This window comes from Choristoneura fumiferana, chromosome 2, assembly GCF_025370935.1.
Source record: "Choristoneura fumiferana chromosome 2, NRCan_CFum_1, whole genome shotgun sequence".
Lineage (NCBI taxonomy): Eukaryota > Metazoa > Arthropoda > Insecta > Lepidoptera > Tortricidae > Choristoneura > Choristoneura fumiferana.
Window position 1 is genome coordinate 14,127,295 of NC_133473.1, and position 13,819 is coordinate 14,141,113.

Consider the following 13,819-nt stretch of genomic DNA (forward strand, 5'->3'; position numbering starts at 1 on the left):
ATATTACGTTTCTTCACTAAATTGTGCTTTGAATTTAATTAATTGATTATAAAAATCTGATAGCTTATTTCTTATAACATAGTTCTTTATGTTCAAATATTTTACACCAGTCATATTCAGGCTACAACTGAAATATACTTCCATATATTTAGACCGCAGCAACTTTTTCTGAGTAAAACGAAACGTGCATCAAGTGTCACCCGCACCATGCTACAATGAAAGCACGGTAGCACAGACGGTAGTAAGAGAGTGTTTAGATCAATTTTGGGCACCACAACTGCTAATCCACTTTTGCTGCTGACTGTATCAGATACCTTTTAGTTCTCTGTCCGTAGTAATTACAAGACCTAGACTCTTGATACTGTCTGCACGACGTCACTCTGATCCTGCGATTATACGTCCTATGTATTTTAAATTCGGGGTAGTTATACTGATCAACTGCTAAAATATTTGAACTGGCAAAATTTTTAGTTTCTTAAATAACCTATTATAATTTTGTTCACAGTTTTCTTTTCCTTTCTTATTTATAAGAATAGTTTCAGTAATATCACTTTCTAATTCATAATTCTATTAAATACGATTGAATTGTGCGATGGTATGCAATAAGGCCATAGTTTATTACAGAGTCAGCTAATGCATGATATAACGTACGCATTTTTTTATTGAGAACATATTTCAGATTTTTAAACTGACATAATATGGATCTGAGATTATTGGCTACGGTATCTACATGAGGTTTCTAATTAAAATCACAAAACCAATCAACCCCAGGTACCTTTACAGGTGTCCCCGAGCTCAACGAATCACAATATACAATAGACAATAAAGTTTGTTAGCACACATACGGATGCTCAAATCTTACAAGTCGAAGTAACCCCTTTTCCAGTGATTGGATTTACTTGAAATTAAGTATGAATCTGCCAAGTCAGTTATCTATTAGATAAGATGATAACAAAAGTAAAACCAACAATAAGTAGCCAGCAAAATATTTCATGATAAAAAGTTTTTTTCACTTCTCATGCTCGTAAAGTACGTATTTACGCTAGATCTAGGCGACATAAAATGACTTTTTATGCTCTAGTGCATAAAATAAATCTTTGTCTAAGACCAAGGAAATCAGGTGTAAACAGCCACAAACAAAGAAGTTTCTACATATATTTTTTAATAATTTTTAATTTATATAAAACTAAAAATCAACCAAATTAATCAAAATAGATCATTAAAATAAAGAAAAATATAAGAATATAGTAATGCATGAACAATAAACAGTAGTAGAACAATTTGTTTCCACTGTTGCTATTTCATTTCCTCGCCATCGAAGTGAAAAGCAGTGTAAAACTCGAGCATTAAACCCATTTTCCCCTCGATGTGTCTATTCACCCTCGCCGTACCGGCTCGGGCACCTATATGAACGCCTCGGGTAAAATGGCTCGTTTTATGCTCTTGTTGTACAATCTACTATTTTTAAACAAAAACTTATTAAAATATGCAAGCCTAATATTAATTGTACCAAATCTATTTTTTGACGTATTCATTTTTAAGCATAGGTAGTTTAAAAATAGTTTTGTCTGCTTTAAAAGTTGAGGTTTGGATTGGGAGATTTGGGTTTATCCTCGTTTGGCCACCACGTGCTGATATGGTGTTGGTTAACCTTTGGCTTGTTCCAGCGTCGTAATAGAAATGTATATTAAATTAACTACTTGTATAAAGCCTAGACGATAAGGAAGTCTTTCATACTAAGCTAATTGATTACAACCAACGTATGTAATGTAAATCGCGTGATAATACAATAATCTGGTAGTGACATCCTGGTCTGGTCTTACCAATAAAATCATGTCCCAGTATAAACCCTGTTAGGGCACAACAATTATTCTTAAATTAACTTATTATTAATATTCTATTAAATTAAATTAAATTTATAAGCTAACTCTTTATAAGCTACTGTCAAAATACTCTCTTTTAGTATAAAAACTCTTTGATAGCAAATAATTCTTCAGTCGTGTACAATAACTTTTATTGTTTTCAGTTTCCTTTATATTAATCGGAATCATATTTTACACTTTTACCGCCATATGATATGAGCCTGATTTTACAATTTGTATTTTGGTAAACGAATTGACTAGCTTATTCCTACTCCTGAGGTTATGCCGAGATTGAGAGCCGTCATCCTGTGTTTGTTGGAATAAATTTTTGTTATTCCTTACAAATTTGTACAACGAAGTTAAAGTCAGGATTTTTAAGTTCGTAAAGTGAGGTCTACAGCTCTTAGTCTGTTTTATGTTGACTAATATTCGAATACATCTTTTTTGAAGAATAAAGAGATCGCCAGCATGTGGACTACTCCCCCACAAAATTATTCCATAACTTAGCCCGGTATGTGCGTAAGCATAATATGCATTAGTTGCTATTTTCAAATTAGTACATTTTTTGAGTTCATTCAGCGCATACGTGAACCGAGATAGCTTTCCAGACACTTTTGCGATATGTGCTTTCCAATTAATTTCACAGTCTATTTCAATACCCAAAAGATTACAGGTGTTAACGGTCACTATTTTGTCAGTTCCGTATGAAAAATCAGTATTGATCGGCAATTTTTGTCGCGGTTTAATTTGGATCAATTTTGTTTTTGTGACATTTAATTTCAAATTATGGTCACCAAGCCATTGTAGTATTTCCGTAATACTAGTGATCAATTGATTTTGTAAATCTTCCCTATTATCACATTGAAACACAACGGTAATGTCATCTGCATAAAGTATAAAGTTATTGTTCAGAATTTTAGGCAAATCATTCACGTACAGCAAGAATAAAACGCATCCCAAGCCACTTCCCTGAGGTATTGAATTTTTGTGATCTGTGAGTAGTTATTTTATTTTTATTTTGATCATAATGCTCAATATCCACAAATTGCTGCCCATATCAGTCTCTAGAACTTAACTATCTACACACGCTTTCTTATAATGACAAGTAACCATAAGAAGTTATCCTGAACCTAAAGCATACTTACTATATGTGACAAATTCAAAAATTCAAAATTTAAAAATTATTTATTAAGGTTGCAAAAAGTACAATGTTTTACAAATGTTACTTAAATTTATTTTTCCTCTTTATTTCATTTATTTTTTCTAATAAAAGCTTGCTTATAAAAAGGTTTTTTTTCTTTTAATTTTTGGATATTAAACGCTATAAAGAAATAATTAACTATTGATATTTAATGAAATAAATCATTAGGTAATTACTGCAATTTATAAAATCCAATATTAATCACTTATGATATTTAGCGTACGTGATAGCTAACCTAATCAATATCATAACACCTTTTGCCCGCGACTTCATCTGCAAAGAAATTTTTATAGCAATCTCGCGGGAACTAAACAATTTTCGGGGATAAAAACTATCCTCTATCCTTCCTTGAGTTCGTGTCAAATTTCATCAGAATCAGTTTAGCGATTTAGGTGTGAAGAGGACAGACAGATAGATGGAGTTACTTTCGCGTTTATAATTTAAGTAAGGCTTATGGTCAGAGAAATAATATATAAGATGATTCGAGACATGTGAGCAGGACCAGCCTTACACCCTCAGTAATTGATAATGGATCGTTCACAATAACATTAAGTACCTAAAACTCCCTCACTTTTAATTGCAGTGTGACCATGCACTATGTAAGTAACTAATTACTTTTAGTTTGCAATACATTGGTACGACGTGGTAGCCTTAGAGCTGGTTTCCACTTGTCGGATGTCGGGCCCGGATTTTAATCGGACGTTCCAGTGGCAGAACATTTTATATGAAGCTATTCATACTTTTCCGACACCAATTTTCTATAGGAATGACCGACATCCGACACGAAACGCATCCGACACCCATCAAGTGCATGGGAATGGGCTCTTAATTAACTGAATCCGGTATGGTAAGTCCTGGTCACGTCTCCCGAATGACCCTTTATTTTAAACAATTTATTATTTAGTCGTATGGCATTATAAATATGTGGGTAATCAGAGAACAGCTTTGAGGTTGCTAAGCCAGGCAGCTACGTCAGGAGTCAGATCGTCCAAGTCCTCAGCAGGTCCGGGGTAGGAATGTAGGGGACAGCGCCGGAAGATGTGCTCGATGGTTTGCTCCTCCTCACCGCAATTTTGACAAGACAATGAAAAGTATTAAAAAGTATAATAGATGAACACGAAACTACCGTGAGACTCACTCATATTAAATAATATTGTACCGGATATACCTAGTGCCATCCACGAAGACGCGTGATTTTGTCAAAATAAGACATTAATGTCATTGTAATAAGAGTCACGGCACGCGTCATCGTGAATGACTCTACCTATAACTCACGTCTTAAAACGAGTTTAGCTCGACATGTTTCGGGCTAAACCGTAGCCCTTCTTCTTAGGAGCAATGCCACTCGGCGGCTGATGCAACACGCGCACTGTCTCCCGAATCACCTTTATTGCGCTATACTTATCACAACATAACATATCACGCTATAATAAAATTATCATTTAGTATAATAGATACTGAAGAGAAAAGAAAGAAAGTCAATCATTTATTTATAACAGCAATAACACATAAACACAGTTAGAAAAATACAAACTAAAATAAATAGTTGCTCAGCTTATCGCTAGTTGAGAGCCAGCACTTGTGGTTGATTTAAAGTATGGTTGGGAATACTTGGGAACCTGGTACAGCTATGCGCTACCGAAGCGCGCACATCATAATCCCTAGTGTGGACCCGTACCAGGGGGCCTACCACACTCTCTTAATACGATTCAGTTTAGGCTCTAAACTGAACTGCATCGCTATTTCGTACCACGACCTTACTTTTGCCATTCAGTTCAAGCACGGTTCAGCGACAGCGATACAGACATTTTCATTCACTCACTTCAAGCGGTTTTCGTACCATGACGCTTAACTTGAGTGGGAATTGAATCGCTTCAGTGTCAAATTTAGCGATTCAGTATAAGTTACTCATTCTGTCAATTCTTTTGGAATTTTAAGTTACTTGGAATATTTTAAAATTTCAAGAACTTTTAAACTTCTATTCAAGTTTTATAACTTTTCATAGGTATTCACGACATTTTGCTTCTTATCTCCTCATTAATAAAACTAATTTTTCAGTGAGAAAAGAGACTCGTGGATTATTAACAGCGTAAACATTTTATTTGTAATCAACACAACGGTTGCTAAGAACACGGAATGACATAGAGTTATGGTTTTCCAAAATAAAGAGGTTTTAGTATACAATATTTAGTTTGCATATAGCGGCATCCCTTTCGCGACTTAGCGTTTCAGTTTCGGACCAGAGACAATATCGGTTTTTCATTCACTTGTAAACCATTGAGACTCAGCTCTGAGAAATAAACGTCGTGGTACCAATTTCGACGATTCAGTTTAGGTGCCTAAATTGAACTGCTCTGCGTTTGGATCGTTTATGAAAAGATCATGGTAGGCCCCCAGGTCTAGAGCCCATTTTGGACCTGCAAGAAAAATTGTGCAAGTTGTAATACATTGCGAGGTCATAAAGCTGACGTGATTGTAGTGGTCAATCGAGTGCCGCAATGTAATGAAATATGCACGATTTTCGCCATAAACCACATTACTTACGCTAGTAATATATGTTTATGATTTTCGCAGGTTTTTTTAAATTGGGATTTAGATCAGAATAAACAAAAGGAAACGTATATTCTATCTTTGATGGGATAGTACGGTTTAAGATGATAATGTCGAGGAACCCTTAGCCTTTCCTCTCAGGAAATTAACTCAGGAGAATTCGCTTAACTGAATCGAATTCAATTTTCTCTCGACAGTTTTGATCAAGTAACGAAACTGGAGCTAACTCAGTCCTTGCAAACTTAGTTTATCAAGGATTCGGATGAATTCTAGACTCTAGGAAGACCGAATAGTCTAGTGGTTGGCGACCTTGACTAAGATGCTAGATGTCTCATATTCGACAAAGAGGTCCCTACTTATTTATTGTACAAAAATAGAGAAAAAAACACAATTTTACAAACGTTTTGATACCATGTTTGCATGTTTTATGATGTATTTGAATATTAGTCTACATTATTTTTGTCCGTCAACCCTTTAACCATTGCTTAAGTGGCTAGATAAGAAACAAACAAGCTGAGATATGAGGTGCATAGGGGAAATTCGTGTCTGTACCGTTGACCAGCAGTGGTGTAGCGGTATAGCACGCGTTACGGAATACCGAGGACCTGGGTTCGATTCCCAGTGCTGGTCTTATTTTTCTAGTTTTCTGTGCATCTATATTTCAGTTTGTATTTTCCTTTAACCATAGTTCCTGTTTCAACTTGCAAACTCCCAATTTTCGATCAAGTGATATTGTTGATGTAAGATTTACGACCTTGACTGTTCAATCTTTCTTGAGATTGGGCTTAATACAGGTGAGTTGTAGTAAACTATCCCATAATTTTATTATCAAAACAACTCCGGAAGTAGTACTAGGTAAGTATTTTACCGCCGCCCATAGACCAGAGCCGTCTTTCACCTATTAGAGGCCCTGGGCACAACATGCTGCATTCGGTATGTAGGTAAGCGTGATTTTCAGGCGAGAGTGGAGTAGCTATCGTTTGGTTATGGAGTAGGGACTAGGGGGGCCCAATGCATCGCGGGGCCCTAGACACGTGCCCAGTGTGCCCAATGGGGAAGAAGGACCTGCCATACACACTCGCAACACGAGGGCAGGGGTATCACAGGTGCATTGCCGGCTCTTTGCGAGATTGATAGGCTCGTTTTTTAATGTAAAGTCTTAAAAACACGAGGAGTACATATACATGTATGTGTTTATTTCACAACATATCAATATTATTGATGACTGATTACCTACCTTATTTAAATTATATCAAGACGCGTCATTACAAGTCAAAGACCACGGTTAATTAATTATAACGCGTGACTCGATTGGCCAAAACTGATATTCACTGGCAATTGACGCCAAGAGTAACCAAACCATACGCTAATTGAATGAAATCTACATAAAATATGCTCCGTACACTTGTGCGAGTTGTGCGGTACCTACCGCCGATGTACGTAGTTTCGACGAATTAGGTAGCTGCAGATATTATAGCTACTGCAACAGAATTACTGATTAGTGATTAGTGATAGACCTAAAAACATGACAGGTTTTATAGAAAATCTATAACCGAACCAAAAAAAGTTGGAAAACTCCCGACATTGTCACTTCAAAGTTCAATATCTCAAAAACGGCAGAACCTATTTTGATAAAACATGTCGAAGAACCATCGCTAGAAAATCTGCTGTCAAATAAAAAAACCGAATCCAAATCGGTTCACTCGTTTAAGAGCTACGGTACCACATACAGACACACAGACAGACACACGTAGCGCTCAAACTTATAACACCCCTCTTTTTGCGTCGGGGTTAAAAATTGCAAGTTATTACTACAAAGTAGTTTCTATTAAGTACTTACTTAGTTTAATCGAGTAATTCTTGTATATTTATATTTATTTCAGGGATCTCCCAAGGAGTTCAATCAGTGTAACTAATCTAAATTACAATAATTTAACGTCGACTGCTCGTCACCTTTGACAAAATAATGCTTTTTCGATGCAGAAACATTAATTATTGAGGAGTTCTCAAAGTGCTTTACCTTCCATTTCGCTACAAACTATTTAGTAACAATCATTTCACAGTTTGAGATTCGTGAAAGCATATAAATTACTCAGCAAGTGTGTTCTCAACCCGTCAAATTCTTGTTATTCAATAGTTCCACTAGCCAACTGTAGTATACCCTAGCCACTCCATCAAATGGTGATTTCTGAAAGCAAATGTACGTGATACTTTTAAATATACTAAATAACCCTAGGTGTCCCTACAATATCTAAACAGCTCCTTCAATATCCCTATGAGCCACTATCAGATCCGGACTTGGTGACTAAATCGGTTCATAACTGTCTGAGTTTGAGATTTTTTCCATTAGCTTAATATGGTGTCCCACTGCTGGACAAAAGCCTGGGCTCCATAACTACCGTTCTGACGACATTTCAAGACAGTCCGTTCCGTACATGTCCAAATCTGCCCGCCATCTCATTCTCGATCTGCCTCGGCGTCGCTGGCTGTTCTCCGGCACCCATCAAGTGGCAATGTGAGCGCACCTTTGTGGATGCATATGACAGAAGTGTCCAGCGAAGTCCTATTTTAGCTTAGCAGTCTATTTCCCAACGCCATTTTGCATGTTTTTGAGCGCGGCATGGTGTTCCGGATTCTGTCTATCCGTTTCAAACCTAATGTGCTACAGGTGCTGTTGCTACGCTCTTTGGCAAACCTTAAGTTTGGACTTTTGATTTTCGGTCTCAGGGACCATGTTTGCACATCGTAGTTTCGGACAGGCAATTTTAAGATACACACGTCGACAAGTTTTCGCTGAGGTTTTATTTAGAAGGTTTCTCTTCATAAGCTCTTTCATGGATGGGATAACCTCATTAAAAATACTTCTAACACTAAGTTAGGTATGACTGTTTTCACCAGGATAAATAATTAATGTACTTTGTTTTCAGATCTCAATAATAAAAAAAATATATAATAAAAAAACTCAGGCACAAAAACCAAAAAATATATCTACGTATTGATTGACCTTCTACGTTCTGTATATATTTGGCGTTGGGTTCAAGTAAAATATTTTAATTAAACCGCCGTTGCGTCACGGGGACCTTTAAGGTTAAAATTTCTACTTATATATGTTTATAGAACTTTATTTCTTTATATCTACTAAGTGCTAGGTATTTTATCTCTTGTAATGTGTCACTGCTGTTATAAATAAATTATTTTATTTCTTTCTTACTCAGCGCTAAAACTCCGCGGCCCCTTAACGCAATGACGCTAGAATTAAAATAATATTGTACTTGTATCAAATGTATAGAATGCCATTATTAGTACATTACTGCAGAGGCCATGAAGTAAGGGATTGATGGACGAGTTTGGGATAAAACAAGTCCAGCAATCCCTGTTCTGGCCGAGGATTGTATAGTGCTTTTCTCAAACAATGTGAGGAAATATCAAAATGAAAATAACTACTAGGTAATCAAGTAAACAATAGTTTATTATAAAAAAAGTAAGTAGGTACACTAATTAATATTGAAAGTAATATTAGACATATTCGGACAGTTTTTAAAAGTGAAATGTATCGTTTTTCCCGGCACATTAATGGTATTTTTCTGGATTGATGATGTTGGATTACTCGGTGGTGGTGGTGGTGGTGAACCCTCTTGAGAGGCTAGTAGCTGAGGGTTATTTACTTCTTCGCTCTGGCGGGAAGTGGATGACTGGGGGCTATTTATTTGTACTCCCTGGTGGGAAGTAGATGGCTGAGAACTTAATAGCGAGGTAGTTCATGATTTCAATTGAATACTATTGTTTATTTGTTTTAATATGCAACTTTTGTTTTCAATAGAATCTTCGATATAACCCTCGGCCACTTGATCAGAACGCCATTCACCATGTCTTTTAAGGGTCGTCAGATTTGCCCCAGAATCTGCAAGAAGAGTTGCAGAAGACCTCCGGAAGCAATGACCCGTATAGGAGTCAATATTAGGCAAATTTAAAAAAGTTGCGATCGCCCTGGGCATCAATGCAATGGTGTGTCGTCCAATTGGTTGCCTAGTACACTTTCCATTTTTGTAATTAAGGAAAAATCGATCGGTCTTGGTGTCCACAGGGCGAAGAGCTTCGTATTTTTGTACTACCGTCACATGTTCATCTCTGACAACAAACATGCGATCTATTTTTGTTTTAGTGTCACGTAGTTTCACAAGGATCATATTATTATGATGTTCGACGTCATTTATACTGATGTTGGTCAGTTCTAAACACCCACAGGCACCATTTATGCCTAATACTAGAGCAACCTGAAATCAATACTCAAATGTTAATTAAACGTTTATCGACAAGTCGAGAATTATATATTTTAAAGTGACATAAATTACGCAATAAGATTACCTTGATTGCCAAAAAACGATCATCGGGAGCTTCCAACAAGAATTTTAATATATTTTCACCAGTAAATATTTGAGATTTCTTGCTTTTATATCCAGCAGACTGCCGCTTCAACAGCGAGTTCAGGTTCTTGTATTCTTTAATATTGATTCCGTGTTTCAGTTGTACGGTACATCTAAGCATAGAATACATAGCCCACAGTGTTGAGGGCTTTTTGCTTTTTGCAGCTTGGCTAAAATATGCGAGAAACACATTCTCTGAAAACGAGCTAGTCTTGGTTTCTTTTCTCCAGTACATGAATGCGTCGTAAATTTTCATGTATAATTCCTTGCTTTTATGCGGTAGCATATTTTCCATAGCTAAGTTGACCTTCTCTCTTAAATTAGGCGGAGTACAGTCCATAACTTCCCCATCACTCTCGTCGCTTGAAGTAATTTTTATTTTTGTTGAAATTACAATGTGAATGAACGAGAAAGAAAAAACATTTAATTTGCCGCCTTTTATATTTTTTAAACTTGCCAATTGAACAAGCTGTTCGAGCACCATGTTTAACCGCAAAAAATATAGAACCATAGACCCCTTTTTTTTTAAATGTTAGTTGCGACATTAAAAAAAAAGGAGTCTATCACCGTAGTTCCAAACCGATTTGAATGCGGTTACTTACAGAGTCTAGTGGTGGTTGGCTGTTTGTATTTTTTTCTTTTGTCAGTTTAATGTTAGTAAGCCAATTTAAAAAGTTAGAGCAGCGGACAATAATGGGTTTTCATACATACTTCATGGCCTAGGTCAAGAAGTTATGTAGGGAGGTGGTAGGGAGCCATAAATGAGAAACTTCATGTCTCCATTTCGTGACATTAATGCATACCTACATTTCCGAGTATGTTTGAGAAAATTATTTTATATTTTTAATGGTTTTTGTGTCGGTAGTTTTTAAAATTTAAATCTATTTTTATCATCTTAGCTTTGTACGTGGTTACTTTTTAACCGATGTAAAAAAAATGGAGGCGGTTCTCATGTTTTTTTTTCGATTACATAACGAACTAGCACGGTTAGGAAATAGTCACTGCAGGAACTGCAGGCAGCAACATTAAAATAGATCTGTTGATGCAAGCGAGTCATCAGGTTCATTAGCTTGTCACATAACACCGCGTATTGTGCACTTGTGCAAGGACGTAATCCTATACAGTAGATTGCACTATCTATCAATTCTTGTATAAAATAAATGACACGGCGATTGAGGCTGGTAGCCTGGTCATTTTACAGTTTTTTTGGAAATAATTCAATATAAGGATAATTTTTTGTATACGTCTTTTACGTGTAATTTTAAAAAAACCTATATTTTCGAATCCACCAAAATTTGGTTCCGGAAGATGGTAAAAAAAATTGTACCCTAAAATAGATGATTTTTTTTGAGCAAAAATGTTATCAGTAAGTTTACTGTAAAAATATATGTTTGAATAATCCAGTTTTTAGACCCGCAAGCTGAATCGGGAAATTTAAAAAAGCACCAAAGTGATTATTTCGTAATACGCCTAATTTCCATCAGGAAACAAAATAAAATATTTTTTTTAAGTCACATATTATCAAGAAATTGGATTTTTAATAATTATCATTAAAAATCCAAGAGTAAATATGATTGAAAATTATGTATTTTGTTAAACCGATATAACATTACCAGCAAAAATAAGTACAAAAAATCTCAAAGCACGGTAAAAAGATATACCTAAACCTTATCTATACTTAGATACCTTTTATGCCACTATCGTATTTAATTCTTAATTTTTACTTTTGAAAATATGAAGCCTTTTTTTAAGTTCCTTTAAAAAAATAAGTGGATTTTTCATGCGTTACAAAGTACATAAATAAAACTAGTAAATTATGAAGTAGCTTATAGAAGGCTTATAGCAATTTCGCTTGATTTTATAACCCCTTACGCAAAAAGAGGGGTGTTATAAGTTTGACCGCTATGTGTGTCTGTGTGTCTGTCTGTGGCACCGTAGCTCTTAAACGGGTGGACCGATTTGAATGCGGTTTTTTTTATTTGAAAGCTGGTTTTCTAGCGATGGATCTTAGACATGTTTTATCAAAATCAGTTCAGCCGTTTCAAGATCATCAGCTCTTTTGTTCGCTGCGGTAGGAATCTTAGACGCATAATGGGTATTTACTTTACTTTCAAACATATTTGGGACCTAAAATTTAAATAAAACACCCATGTATGCTATATAACTATGCAAGATTATGGAATTCTCGGCCTGATGCTGCAGCAAGGATATCCAGAACACTAGTAGGTACACTCTTGATAAAACTATAGCAGATATATCGTGTTTGGATTTGTTTTGATCAGTATTTGATTCTACATACAATGCAATGGTGGCAACAGGATGAGCTGATGCTGCAGCCAGGATATCCAGCACACTAGTACACTCTATAAAAAATAATAGCACATATGTCGTGTTTGGATTCGTTTTGATCAGTAATTGATTCTACATACAATGCAGTGGTGGCAACACGACGAGCTGATGCTGCAGCCAGGATATCCAGCACACTAGTGCACTTTATAAAAAATAATAGCACATATGTCGTGTTTGGATTCGTTTTGATCAGTATTTGATTCTACATACAATGCAATGGTGGCAACACTATGAGCTGATGCTGCAGCCAGGATATCCAACACACAAGTACACTTTGAAAAAACTTAAATAAAAAATTTAAAAAACCCCCGACACCAAAAAACGCCAGCAAAAATAAAAGAACGCCCTAAAAAACTGCGACATAAAACGCCGCCAAAAAAGACAACTAAAAAGTAAAAAATAATTTTCCACTACCTAGCTGTTGCCCGCGACTTCATCTGCGAAGAATTCGTTTATCCCTATCCCGTGGGGACTATGCTGATTTCCCGCAAAATTAGCCTAAGTTAATTTAGTATAAGTACCTAGTAATATTTTTTTATCTATTATCTTGACGGCAAGACGCCGTGTGAAGCTTGGTCCCCCAGGTTACGATACTGGCTATATATTAGTCATTAGTGATACTTGTAGATAACTACTGCAGTTCTCGCTTATTGGGACCTTCTTAAGTTATAAAATTATATCAAGTAGGTTTAAATTAAACAATGGTTTGTATTCGGTTAGAAAGTATATATTAATAGAGTAATTGTGATTTAAAGCAATGGAAAATGGACAAACAAACAAAATTAACCTGTTTATTATTATCTAAAAAATATATTAAAAAAGCTGTGATGGCACGTCTGAGTTTTTCGAAATTCATGTGCGAAATTACATTTGAAATTACCACGAGCTTTACGGTGAAGGAAAACATCGTGAGGAAACCTGCACAAACCTGAGAAGCAATTCAGTGGTGTGTGTGAAGTTCCCAATGGGCCAGTGAGCCCGCGTGGGAACTACGGCCCAAACCCTCATATTCTGATAGGAGGCCTGTGCCCAGCAGTGATGAAGAACCAAATATTATAAAATGCACAAGTTACTACATAAAGTACATAATATACCCAAAGCAATAGAGCGCCTAAAATATTTGAATTGTTTGCTATAGGTATTTACTTCTTCAATATGCTATGAGCCTCTAACCTTTGACCTCATATGAACTATGACCATGAGACCTCTAAAGTAAGTATACCTACATTTTCAAAGAAAAACAATTTTCCCAATCGATCCATCCATTTTCACGTAATTGTATAACAAACAAATTTATAAAACAAACAGTTCAATTGCGAACCCCTCTTTTTTCTGAAGTCTGTTAAAAAGAAATTGTCTGTTTGCAATCGATTTACTCGAAAATTACCTAACCGATTTTAAAGATTACCCATTATATAAAAAGCTTAAGGCAT